Consider the following 11,986-nt stretch of genomic DNA (forward strand, 5'->3'; position numbering starts at 1 on the left):
ATGGGTTGTAAAACCACACAGCCATCAATTAGGAGAAAGTAAATATAAGATCATGTTGGTTTCATCCTTAGCCTAAAACCTGACAACAAGACTTGAGATGGAGGGTCGATGTTTAGGGACACAACCACGGTTGGAAATTAGCACCAGCCAAATGCTGGTAAAATATGCACGTGGCTGCTGGACTTACCTCCCTCACCAGCCAAACAATGGCAAACTATGGGACTGTCGATTTTGGAATCCACCAGAAATAGTGGCAGGTGGACAAAAAGTTAATGTCCAACCCTGGACATAACCATTCAGTGCTGGCTTAATGACTTTTATCATTATTAATACCTTAATGACTTAGCAACAATTGGAAAATTGAGGATATTGATCATATATATTATATATAATAATTATATATAGATTATATCAGTCTAATATAATTGGCTAACAGTTAAATTGACTTAAAAAATGCCAGTAATGAAGAAGAAAAAACATTTTATTGTTCTGCTATTTGGTTTACAATTAACAATTAAAGAGAATTGCTGTATAGAACCTTTCAGAGCTCCACATTTTACGACAGACTGTCAGGCAGAAGTACATTTCATGAAATACCTTTCAAAAAATGCCAAAGAAAGCCAAGAAACCTGAGTATACAAATATAAGTTTTACATCCTTAAAGCAAAATATGGCCATTGTGTTTTCCATTTTTTTTCTGATGATCAACAGTTACTTCATCAGACACAGATATTAGTTTTAATTAGAATTTGCTCTGGAACTCCCTGCCCACTGAGATGTTAGTGTATCTAGAGTTAAGTTTACTCATCATATCATGCTTAAAGCAGTTCCACAGTGAAATACAGTTTTTACAACAAGCAGCAAAGCTTCAAAGCAGATCATTATTCATAGCATCATAGAATAACTCCCTATTTTCCTCCTTTACAGATCTATGAAATAAAGATAGCGATGATTGTTTAATCACGATAACATGAGGCTGATACCATTGTCTCAGTGCTCTGATGAATGATGTATCTGGGATAGCAGAACCCGGTCTGTTGTGTTTGGCGAGCGGATTGACAGTCAGCTGTACTGATGAGTATCCGTTCTGATACTCTGCACTATGGCTGCACAGATTACCCGTGACAGTCGTGATTATACACGTAAATAATGCCCAAAGAGCTGTGTGCGCCGCGCTTGATCCACTCCTGGTGGCAAAAGGAAGGCCTCATTAACTCCTGTGTCTTTGCTGACATTCTGTTATCACACGCTGACAGACACGTGCATTAAATATTCACTAAAGTGTTTATTTTGGCAGAAAGACAGCCGGGCAAACACACACACACACACACACACAAACACAGATCCCCAGGCAGCAATTAGTCCACCCCCACCCATCTCACTGAGCTGTAGGTGCACATTAAATTTATCTGAATGCACCGACACTGGTCTTTCATCATACATGAACATGTCAGGGTCACACAGAGGCAAGGACTATTTCTTTTCCCTCAAGTAGAGATTCATTTTCTGTGTGTCGCAAGGCGATTCATCACACAACTGAGCTCACAGTGAATCTACAAGCTTCGAAGGCAAAATGGGAGGTCTTAGATCATTTAATAGCATGGTTACAGACATGCAGGAACAACAGTTCATTGCCAGGTAAGGGGAACAGACTATTGTAACTATCACAAGCTGAGGTCTGCAGAGTATATACACCTAATTCTTTCAATAGTTACTTTTTTACTTTCTTGCCAGCGATCATTTTTTATGCTGTTTTTTGGGACAAAGTGTCAGCCTCGTCTGTCCTACGTTTTCGTTGTACAGTGATGATGTCAAGACAAAATATCGGTTGTTAAAGAACGCTGGAACAAATTCAGCGCAGGTCAGAGTTTAACTTGTGCGAAGCGCCGAGCAAGTTTCTTACTGTACTAAGAATGTTTGCCAGAAAGGTAAATACTATGATTATAAAACTATACAGTTTAGAGTCTGTATTAGGCTACAAAGCCGTAATGTCAGTGGCCACACGTGGAACTGATTAATTGCGTTTTTGGTACAGTAATGAAGCAAATGTTATTAACTGTGATCTTAACTACATTTACATACGCTTACGTTTTTGTATCTACAATTTACCCAGGTAAATTGTATTGGTAACGTTACACTCCATCACCTGCCTGTAGACACATTTAAAATGTTTGCATATTCAGCTATAACCTGCTGTGCACTGGTGTAAAGACTCTTTAGGTTACACACGCAAGTAAGTTAATTAATTTATGAATAATGCTAATTCATTTATTTTAAAGAAATGCTCGAAGAGTTAAGAAATTTCTTTATTTTATATAATGTGCGAAATAGAAAAAGTTATATATGTGAGAAGTCTTTTACAATTCAGCCCCGATTGGGACACCACATGGAGTCCATGTCCATCCATTTCAGAAATACGATTATTATCTTATTACTTATTACTATCTGCAGGGAGGATCATGTGATGTGTGTGCGTGTGTGAGTGAGTGGGTGTGCACCTCGGTGTCTGTCCACGGCTAATCTCCATTCTGCTGCAAAAAAATACATAATATGTTGGATGGACAGTTATGATCGCATGCTGAAGGACCTCTCAGGGTTGCTGTGACACACTTTCTCAAAATATCTTTGACTTCCTGTTTAATACTGCCATTGACTGCTTTGCTCTCTTTCATTGTGTTGGACGGTGTGCTTGGCTAACAGCTAATAGCAGTACTATTAGCTATTACTAATAATCAGTACACTCACTGCTGAGTACCTCGCTGCAACCCAGCCACTGCTAAGCCGGCCGACAACTCGTGAGTTTGATTTAGTCTTTGGTAAGATTGTATGAAATAACTTAAACAACGACTTCAAGACGATTGTCCGCATACATCGGCACACTGCTGAGTCCCTCGCTGCAACCCAGCCACTGCTAAGCCGGCCGACAACTCGGTGAGTTTGATTTAGTCTTTGGTAAGATTGTATGAAATAACTTAAACAACGACTTCAAGACGATTGTCTGCATACATCGGCGCTTGTTTTCATAGTTTGAATAAAGTGTGTTTTGCAATACCTTAAGCCCATTGCGTCTCGGCATCGGGATTAGTTAATTGTAGGCTATATTCATTCAATCACACAATACAGCAGTGTTCATGGACACACCTGACGGAGATCTGCATTCTACTGAGGGTGCCGTTCTAATTGGCCATGTGAAGGATCAGGTCAGGTGCTTTCTAGATATAATTTCATTGGAGGACATCTCACATTCCTGTCAGAGTATGGGATATCTGGCGAAATCAGAGAACTATCAGAAAGAAAAATAAATGCATTATCTGATTTCTTGCATCACTATGACCGGATTTATCACAGTAATCAGGTTTGCAAATGGATTCAGTGTCTCAGCACAACCATTAAAAGAGCAAACGTGCAGTGATTCCGTGCCATATGGCTAAGTTAAGCACACTTGTACCACAGCGGGCGCTGAATGAATAAGTGTCAGCAGTGGCAAAATGACAATGTAACTCTAAAATCAATGGCACTCTGCCGCTAATGAATGACAAGGCTAATTGCGGGAACGGCTTGTTGCTCTTTGGTTCAGATAAATACTCCGACAAGTGAAGGGCTTTAATTATCCCCAGTGTGTTTGTTGCTGAGCGGCGCCGCCACTGCTGCACTCAAGATGCCTGCCGAATGAGACAAGCTAATTAAGAGTGATTTTCCCCACTCCCCACTCATTAATAACACAACAGCAATTAAGAGGAGCTAGCGGAACATGGTGCATTTGGTGCTAACAAGATTAGCCTCATGGAGCAATGAGTTTACGAGAGAGAGAGAGAGAGAGAGACAGGCAGGCAGAAAGAGAGAGGTGAAGCTGGGGGTAGAGATTCAATTGAGGGAGAAAGATAGTAGACAGTGTTCAAAGAAAGGAGAGAGATAGTGTGGATGGAAGGAACTGAGAGGGAGAAATGAGGACGAATGGAGGCAAAAAAAGAAAATAAGAGGTAGAAGGACAAAGAAGTGAAGGAGGCAGAGGGAGACATGGTATAGGATCGTTGTGTGTTAAATTGTGTGCTTCAGATTCAAACAACCTATTTTCTTCTTTTTTTTTTCATTTCCCCGCATGAATCACCCGACTGGCCTTTAAATGAGCTGCTGCATAAAGGACATTCGGTTTCGTGAGCTCACTGAATATTAACAGAGGCAAGGACAAGACTGTGCACCTCTGACAGCATTTAATTACCAACAATACTTGAGCCTGTGGGAGAGAGATTATGGAGGTAACAAACAAATTCAGGATTTAACAAAAATGCTTGGTTATGTTTACACATGGGCACCAGCTAATTATGTGGGTACAACAATCGGTACATTAACATGGTGAATTAGATCACCCTACAGTGAGTCACATGGCATCGGTTTGCTATGTTAAAAAAGCCTGAGTGATTTGGAGCAGGATACAGGTGTTGATGTTTGCCGGTTTAAATGAATCTCAGGGGCAAAGACTAACAATCTGCAGAGCCGCATTGAGCTAAATGCTAACAAGCTGTTTTTCATTCACCATCATAGCTTAGCATGTTAGCATGCAAATCATTTTTAGTTAACAATAAAGACTGTATGAGAAGTGGATGTAGTCATGTGACATCTCCCATTGGTCTGGGGACTGACGTTTTGAAGTTGGCCGTCGCCATCTTGGTTTTTTGCAACCGAAGGTGACACGAGAGGGTGGAGCTAAGTATAACCGAATGCTGAATAAGACTTTTTTTAGACGATCAAAATGTTACAATTAACTTTCAGGAACTGACAATACAACAGATTAAAAGGGTTAAAGCTATAAGACGAAAACAAGGACAACTCGCAGACTGGACAACACCGCGGTAGCAAATTGTCAATCACCGTGTAGCCCCGCCCTAAATTATACTCTGCTTCATGGTCTATTTGAATCATGCTGTATTGAAGAGAACCTAGAGATTGAGACCAAACACTCATGTTTACTGAGGGAATACATCAAGTGAGAAAGCGGTTTCAGACCCGGAGGTTGCTGTCTGATTAACACTAAAGTACAGTTGAGGCTGAATGTCATTGGATTTGCAGGAATTTCATAAACCACTACTGGACAATTTTACATTTTTGATCTCATGCTGGCGCTATCTGAAACATTAAGGGATCACTGAAGTCATTACTATTCTCCTGGGGAGCATGCATGTCTTTATCAAAATTCCATTGCAGATCATCTAATAATAGTTGAGATATATCACTCAAAAAAAATGTTTTATTTGCAATTTTATACAAAAAGGAAAGTCAGCCTGAGAAACCAAAACATTGGGCAAGTGGGGTAGAAACCCACTACAGGCTCATCTAAAGAACCTCACTTCAAAAAGAACAAATATCTATAACATCACATCATAGGATTAGAATGCTATTGATAACGGCAAAAAAGATTGAGACAAACACCACAATATATTTGCCCTGCGCTTGTTTGACGGAAGCTCATCAACTCTTTGTAGAATGTCTTTTGTTGTGCTAAAAGCTAACGCACACCGTGAGTGATACATTGCCTTCATCTGGTTGTTATTTCAACCTCGCTCTTGTCCTAAACTTAAATTGGCCATTAACAACATCGCCATGCTGTTAAGAGGGGAAGGAAAGCAAGAGAGATATCCCACTCACACACATCAAAAGATTTTCAAATAGAGGTGGGCAGATTTACTTTTCTGCCAATACCATCAAAAATACATGTAAGAATGAATTTCCATTTGTTTTCCATCGTATCTAAGTGGAAGTTCCAGCGTTTCAACACATCTGCAAATACAACCAAGTGCAAGAATATGTTTCGGGTGAATTTGCCCTTCAGCTCCCCCAAAGCTCCATCTCCAGTCTGGAGTCATGAGAACATGCATCTCTGTGCTTGTTGCGTGTGCGATGTGTTGCATTCGGTAATTAAAACACAGTTGTTTTGTTTTCGCGCTGACCTTGTCGCGGCACTGTTGAACAAAGCTAATTTACAGTACACAGACAGTCTCAGGCACCAATGTCTTTCTCGTCTGTTGCTTCTTTGAAAGCAAACTGAAAGAGAACAGTTGAGTGTGTTCGTGACTAATAAGCCTCGCAACAAAAGATTGAACACAAACAACCATCCTGGACTGTGTTTATTTTTTTTTATGCTGCCCATGGCCGCCACACGTGAGTTTATTGGGCTCTTGGAGCTTGTTTGAACAATTAAAGCTGATTTTATTAAATACATTTATATTAAATTCAATGAATGCAGGTTGTTGAACTAGGGAGAGACATTTAAAAATAGAACCAGAAAGACATACATTTTGGATAGCATACAGTAGTAGCTATGATGTCAAACTGTGGACACTTAAATCCACATGAAGTCACCATATTCCACTTAAAGCTGTGCATTTTCCTGCAACGTCTCTATGCGGCAGCGTGGCAGGAGAAACACAATCACTCTTTTTCCTATTTGTGGGCAAGTGCACTAAATGCTCTGTAATGCACACCGAGGGAGAAGGAATGAACTAGTTCAAGGATAAATAGAGTGATCTTCTTTGAGCAGACGGTATACACAGTATCTATAGAAAACAGGCGGCGGCAATGCAAACTGTGTGTGTGTGTGTGTGCGTGTGTGTCTGAAATAAAGGATGTCAGTCACAGTAACTTTTTATGCTGCAAGCTTGGAGCTCTTGACAAGAGACTCAATCAGCAGCACTAAAGCCGGCCTCTGCCTCCTCTGCCTCCGCCACCCTACTTTTGTGCCGACTAATCTCCACTGTAGGATGTAGAGGAGCCGTTTGATATTGTCTTCCCCGGTGTTTTTCATTATCACTGTCTTACTGCAGCCTGCCGCTGGCATTACCTCGACATTAGTGGGCTTGACAGGATGAGAATCACCTTAGAATCTTGTCACAACCTCCCGTCTCTGCTGTAACCCTACTCGCATTTCAAAGCCCCTCTGCCTCTTCTTATTTCTCAATTGCCTTTTCTTTTTTTTCCCTCCTGCTTTGGAGGTGGCTATGCAGCAGGGTCGTGGACAATATTTTTTCGTGGAAATTGCTGAGAGGTTAGGCAGTTTGTCGGAATCCAAATTGCATTTAGGCAGAGAGTAGAGTACAAAGAACTTGAGACACAAGAGCAAAATCGCCGTTGGAAAGATTGAAAGTGAAATGTTTCCTCACATATACTTCACAAATATAGATGATTTGTTTGAAATTTGCTTGATTTCACCACCGTTGTATTCTCAAACGTAATCCTTTTTGTTTTGTTTTGTCTGGACTGTCATAAACTCACACTGCACCCAGTCCATTTCACAGCCACAAGCACAAACAGCAAGGTCTGCTCAACACAGTCATGTATGGTTGACAGGCTTGTTCCAATTAATGCATGACTGCCATCAATTACTGCACCCTCCGGCGATTGTTGCACCCGAGCAGCAGATTCACAGGTTCTACGTCCTCATCATCAACATTTCTAATGAGCAATCTTAAATGTGAGAGGGATGGATTTGTTTTCTTCTTCCTCTTGTTGCACTTCTTTCCCCACGTTTATCTCCATGTGCTTTAATGGCCTCTTTACATAATTGACTGTACCTCACTTGCTTCTGGCAACAGTATATCTTCCTGTATTTGAGCCTGAACATGAGGTCCCCAACCAACCCCATGGATTTTGATTTATCTCCAGCGGTTATAAATCAGTAGAGATTCCCAGGTTTCTTTTTCTAGGCTGAATCAGAAAAAAAGGTCTCGTAGTTCAAGTCTGTTTTTTGAATAATAAGCATGTAAACGCAACGTTGATGCCCAATAAAACAGCGCAGAATAACTGTCTCTGGCCGCAGCATTTATTTGTATTTGCCTCATGAAGGCCTAAGTGGCTGTATCGGCAAGTTTGTGTGTCGTAAAAAGGGCCACCAGGGGGCCACTTCTCTGGTTGCTAAAAATGAATCTTATTGTATAGAAGTCTGTGATAAAATGACTCTACTTCTCTCTTGATTTATTCCCTCAGTAAACATTGTAAACATGAGTCAAATAGACCATAAAGAAACGTTAACCCTTTCACGGTGTGTTTTCAGTTCATGGAAGTTAATCGTAACCGTTTCCTCTCATTGATAAAAACAAGATGGCCACGGTCAAAATGACGAACTTGAGCCTTCAAAACGTCAGTCCACAAACCAATGGGTGACGTCATGGAGACTACGTCCCCATCTTACATACAGTCAGACTGTCTAAATCATGGTGAGTTATCGAAGGCCATTTTAAACACTGCCATCCTTTCAAGGAGTGCCTCCTTAAAAGATGGACGCCTTATTTTCTATATGTTTTGAAACAGCATGGCTATGAAGTTCCTTTAGGAGACATTAGATGAACTAGAAGCTGAGCTAAAAGCTGAAATAGTTTCCATAGAGGTACAGTCGCAGAGGGTGCGCTGAAGACCAGCCACCAAATCAAGCCGCAGGAGAGAAGGTTTTCAAAGCCACCATTGCAATACCTCCGTCTGGCAGAACTTTCTTCTTCTTTTTTTTTACCTCTCAGCACACACACACACACACCTTCATAGCAGGCTCAACATCTCTCGCTCTGTGGATCCACAGTCAACACCAGCATTCAGACTTTCTACCCTGCTCTTGGTATTGATATTTGCTAACAGCCAAAATTACTTTTTGGGAAGAATCACCCGGGATGTTATATAAAATAATAACTCCTGGATCAACTTAACCTTGTGTTTCATTACATTTCGAAATGAAAGTAAGAAAATAGCCAGTCTCTTTTTTCCTTCTTTTTTTGACTTAAAAAGAGTCTGTTTCAGAGGCGACAGTTCACGATCACCCACCTTCTAGATGGCTTTCGAGAGGTTTATTGAATCTGTGTGGGACAAAAAGAACTTAATGGGAAACATCACTTAAAGGATCCTGCTTCTGCTAAAGTGGGCTGTGACATAATACAGACGCTAGGCCTGAAAACGTTTTGAGAGGCTGTGAGGTCGGTAGTTCAATTCCCACTTATTCCATCCATACAACCATTCATGCACCAATAGATTTGTAAAGCATGAAGGAGAAAAGCGCTGACAAAGCGCTGCAACTCATGTTCTATTAGCAGCATGCCCGCTGCACACTAATAGTCCTTTTTACACAAGTCTGCAACAGGAGAGGGGTTGTTCCACCTCGAATGTCCAACTCCTGCACGTGCCTCTGCGACAATGACTGTAAAACAACGGGCCTTCCTGTGTCGAGTATGGACGGATAGTTCCTGTGCTTAAAATTGATTTTTGAAAGGATTCTGTTCTCTAGTTGAGGACCCTGTGTTGGTGAGTTGTCCTTATCAGAGGAATCTGTGTGTGTGTGTTACTCACATTGGGGGGACATAAATCTGTATACAGTCACATTGTGGGGGCTTGCCTTCCTTTTGGGGACAGGCCCCCATAATGTAAATCATTACATTTTAGGGTGAAGTAGACGGTCCGGGTAAGGTTTAGGTTAAGATTAGGTTTAGGGTTAGGTTAAGGTTAGGGTAAGATTATGGTGTGTGTGTGTGTGTGTGTGTGTGTGTTTGTGAATATACAAAACAATGCATTTTCCTTTTTTCAATTGAGCCATTAGCGGTGATGACTTGTTTCATTGTTCATGTGTATTAATAACCACATTAGCTATAATGGAACACTATTATTATACATTATCTATCTATATGCTTTGGCAACATAATTTAATCAACATTTTATGCCAATGAAGCCCAACTCAATGGGGTGGGCAAAACCACTATGAGAAGAGTCGGATCAACGTTTGATCTCCTTCACGGTTGCGGACACACGTTTCTTGATTAACACTTCCACCTAGAGGTTATTTGCAGGAAGAACGTCTTCTGGTTACATTTTTGTCTGAGCTTGTTAGAGGCAGTGTCTGAGAATTTAAATATGTGGGCATTTTATGGATTAGGGGTCTGCGGTCAAGTAAGTCAAGTTCTTGAGAGTTTATCTTGATTTTAAATTAGCTTTTCTTTGTTCCTTTTGATTTGACCTCAGTTGTGTCTTTATTTCTGTTATGTTATATTAATGTATTTGTTTTCTTACTGTATGAATTTTATTTTATATTTTATTATTAGTTGGGGCCTTGTGTGAAACACTTGATAACCTGGGTTTTATCATGTTTTAAAAAAATAATAATGTTTCAGTCTATCCATGTATAGTTACAACGGATAAGTACATGTATGTATTTTAAATACACACATCAAATGCAGTGGACCCTTGCCACCCCAATAGCTCTTCTTAGAGGGAAAAACATTTTACAAGTTCACTTCTAGACAATCCAAACATGAACAAACCCTTTATGAAGGATCACATTGAACTTATCAACTTCCTGTCTTCTACCAATGAATGAAATTCTCCTTTTTTGTTACCTCTCCTCGAGGGAGGTCAGAGGTCAGGGCCAGATTCACTCGGTTCTCCTGCAGCAGCGGGGGGGGGTTGGCCTCCGGACCCCCAGATGGATGAGCCGCCCCCACCTCCCCGCTGGTGTTATGCTCACTCCTCCGTCCCAAACCGGTTCTGCTGTCGGCGGGCTGTGAAGAAGGAGGAGGTGGCTTCTCAAGGCTTGTGCTGGTACAGTAGGGCTGCGCTGCACGTCACTACAGGAGGATTTTCTGCTGCAGAGATTATTTAGAGGGGTGCTTAATAAACCTGAAGTTGGGTTCATTTGAACCAAGGGTGGGGGAAATGATACCTTGTAGCATTTTGGTTCTGGTCCGGTTCCTGTTCTCGCTGACCTTTGTAAACCAACCATGAGCGGTAAACATGAAGTTGTACAGACTGACGGGTAACATCAAATACCATTCCAATCAGTGACGAAGAAGCAATTAGAAGGACAATTAGTATTATTAGACTGCAGATTACACCTTTTAGTGGACTCAATGATGGCTTTAACAGCCTTTGGCTCATTAAGGCCCATTAAGGCTCATTAAGGCAAACAATATGTTTCCTGCTCTGGATGTCTTCCCTCAGACTAGTGGAAAGAAAGCATCTTAAATATACATTGAGATGTTTATTTTTACTACTTTGTCCATTTGCGTCCATAGATTTCCTCACCAAATGTTAGCATTACATAATGACTTTTACATATTTTAACATGACGGAAAACTTGTCTTAATGCGATGGTGATATTAGTTATTCTTTTACGCTATTCACCTGTAGTGTCTTCAAAATGTGTTATTTTACAAAAAAATATCTTTCAAGGTTGTTTTATCTAAAATATTTTCATAAATATATGATATTTAATATCAGAAATCTCCACTTTATTCCTCTCTATGTTCTGAAGGTTTTTACAGAGGGGTTTGTTCATACATTCTAAAACACATGTAGAAAATGTATTCTTTTTTAAATGGCTGTAAAATATATATATATATATATATATATATATATATATATATATATATATATATTAAAACAATTCAGTCTGTAAAAAAGGTAAAAACCTCCAATATGTCAAAAAATAAAACAAGAATGTTGATCCTGGCTTTATCGAGTGTTTCGCTTTCTCTACTGCAAATGTTTGCAAATTAACACATTTATAAGATAATGGATATTAAAACATACATTTTCAGAAAGGTTGGATATAAATAAATGTTTTGATGCAAGTAAACAACTTGGGAAGTTTCCCGGCGGTATTCATTATTCCATTTCTTTACTCTATTGCATACGTGTTGATTCCTATACATGGCTTCATACAGATCAATAGGATCACTTCTTGAACAGATGTCAGGATCAGCGGATTGATTAATTAGTTAAGCTTTTAAAATAATGCTAACAATGACAGAGCTGCTAAATTCCATTCACTTCCATTGTATTTGGAATTCCATTGTATTTGGTTGGGGGCAGAAATCTCAGATTGACATCTCAAAACCATAAACCGTGTGCATGGCTACCACAGATGGGTGTGGTGAACCAACCCTTTAAAAGGGTATATTAGTCCATTTTCAAACAATACCTGTAATGTGATTATTAAAAGGGAAACCAGGCCGGCGTCGCA

This window comes from Cyclopterus lumpus, chromosome 9 (genome assembly GCF_009769545.1).
Source record: "Cyclopterus lumpus isolate fCycLum1 chromosome 9, fCycLum1.pri, whole genome shotgun sequence".
NCBI lineage: Eukaryota > Metazoa > Chordata > Actinopteri > Perciformes > Cyclopteridae > Cyclopterus > Cyclopterus lumpus.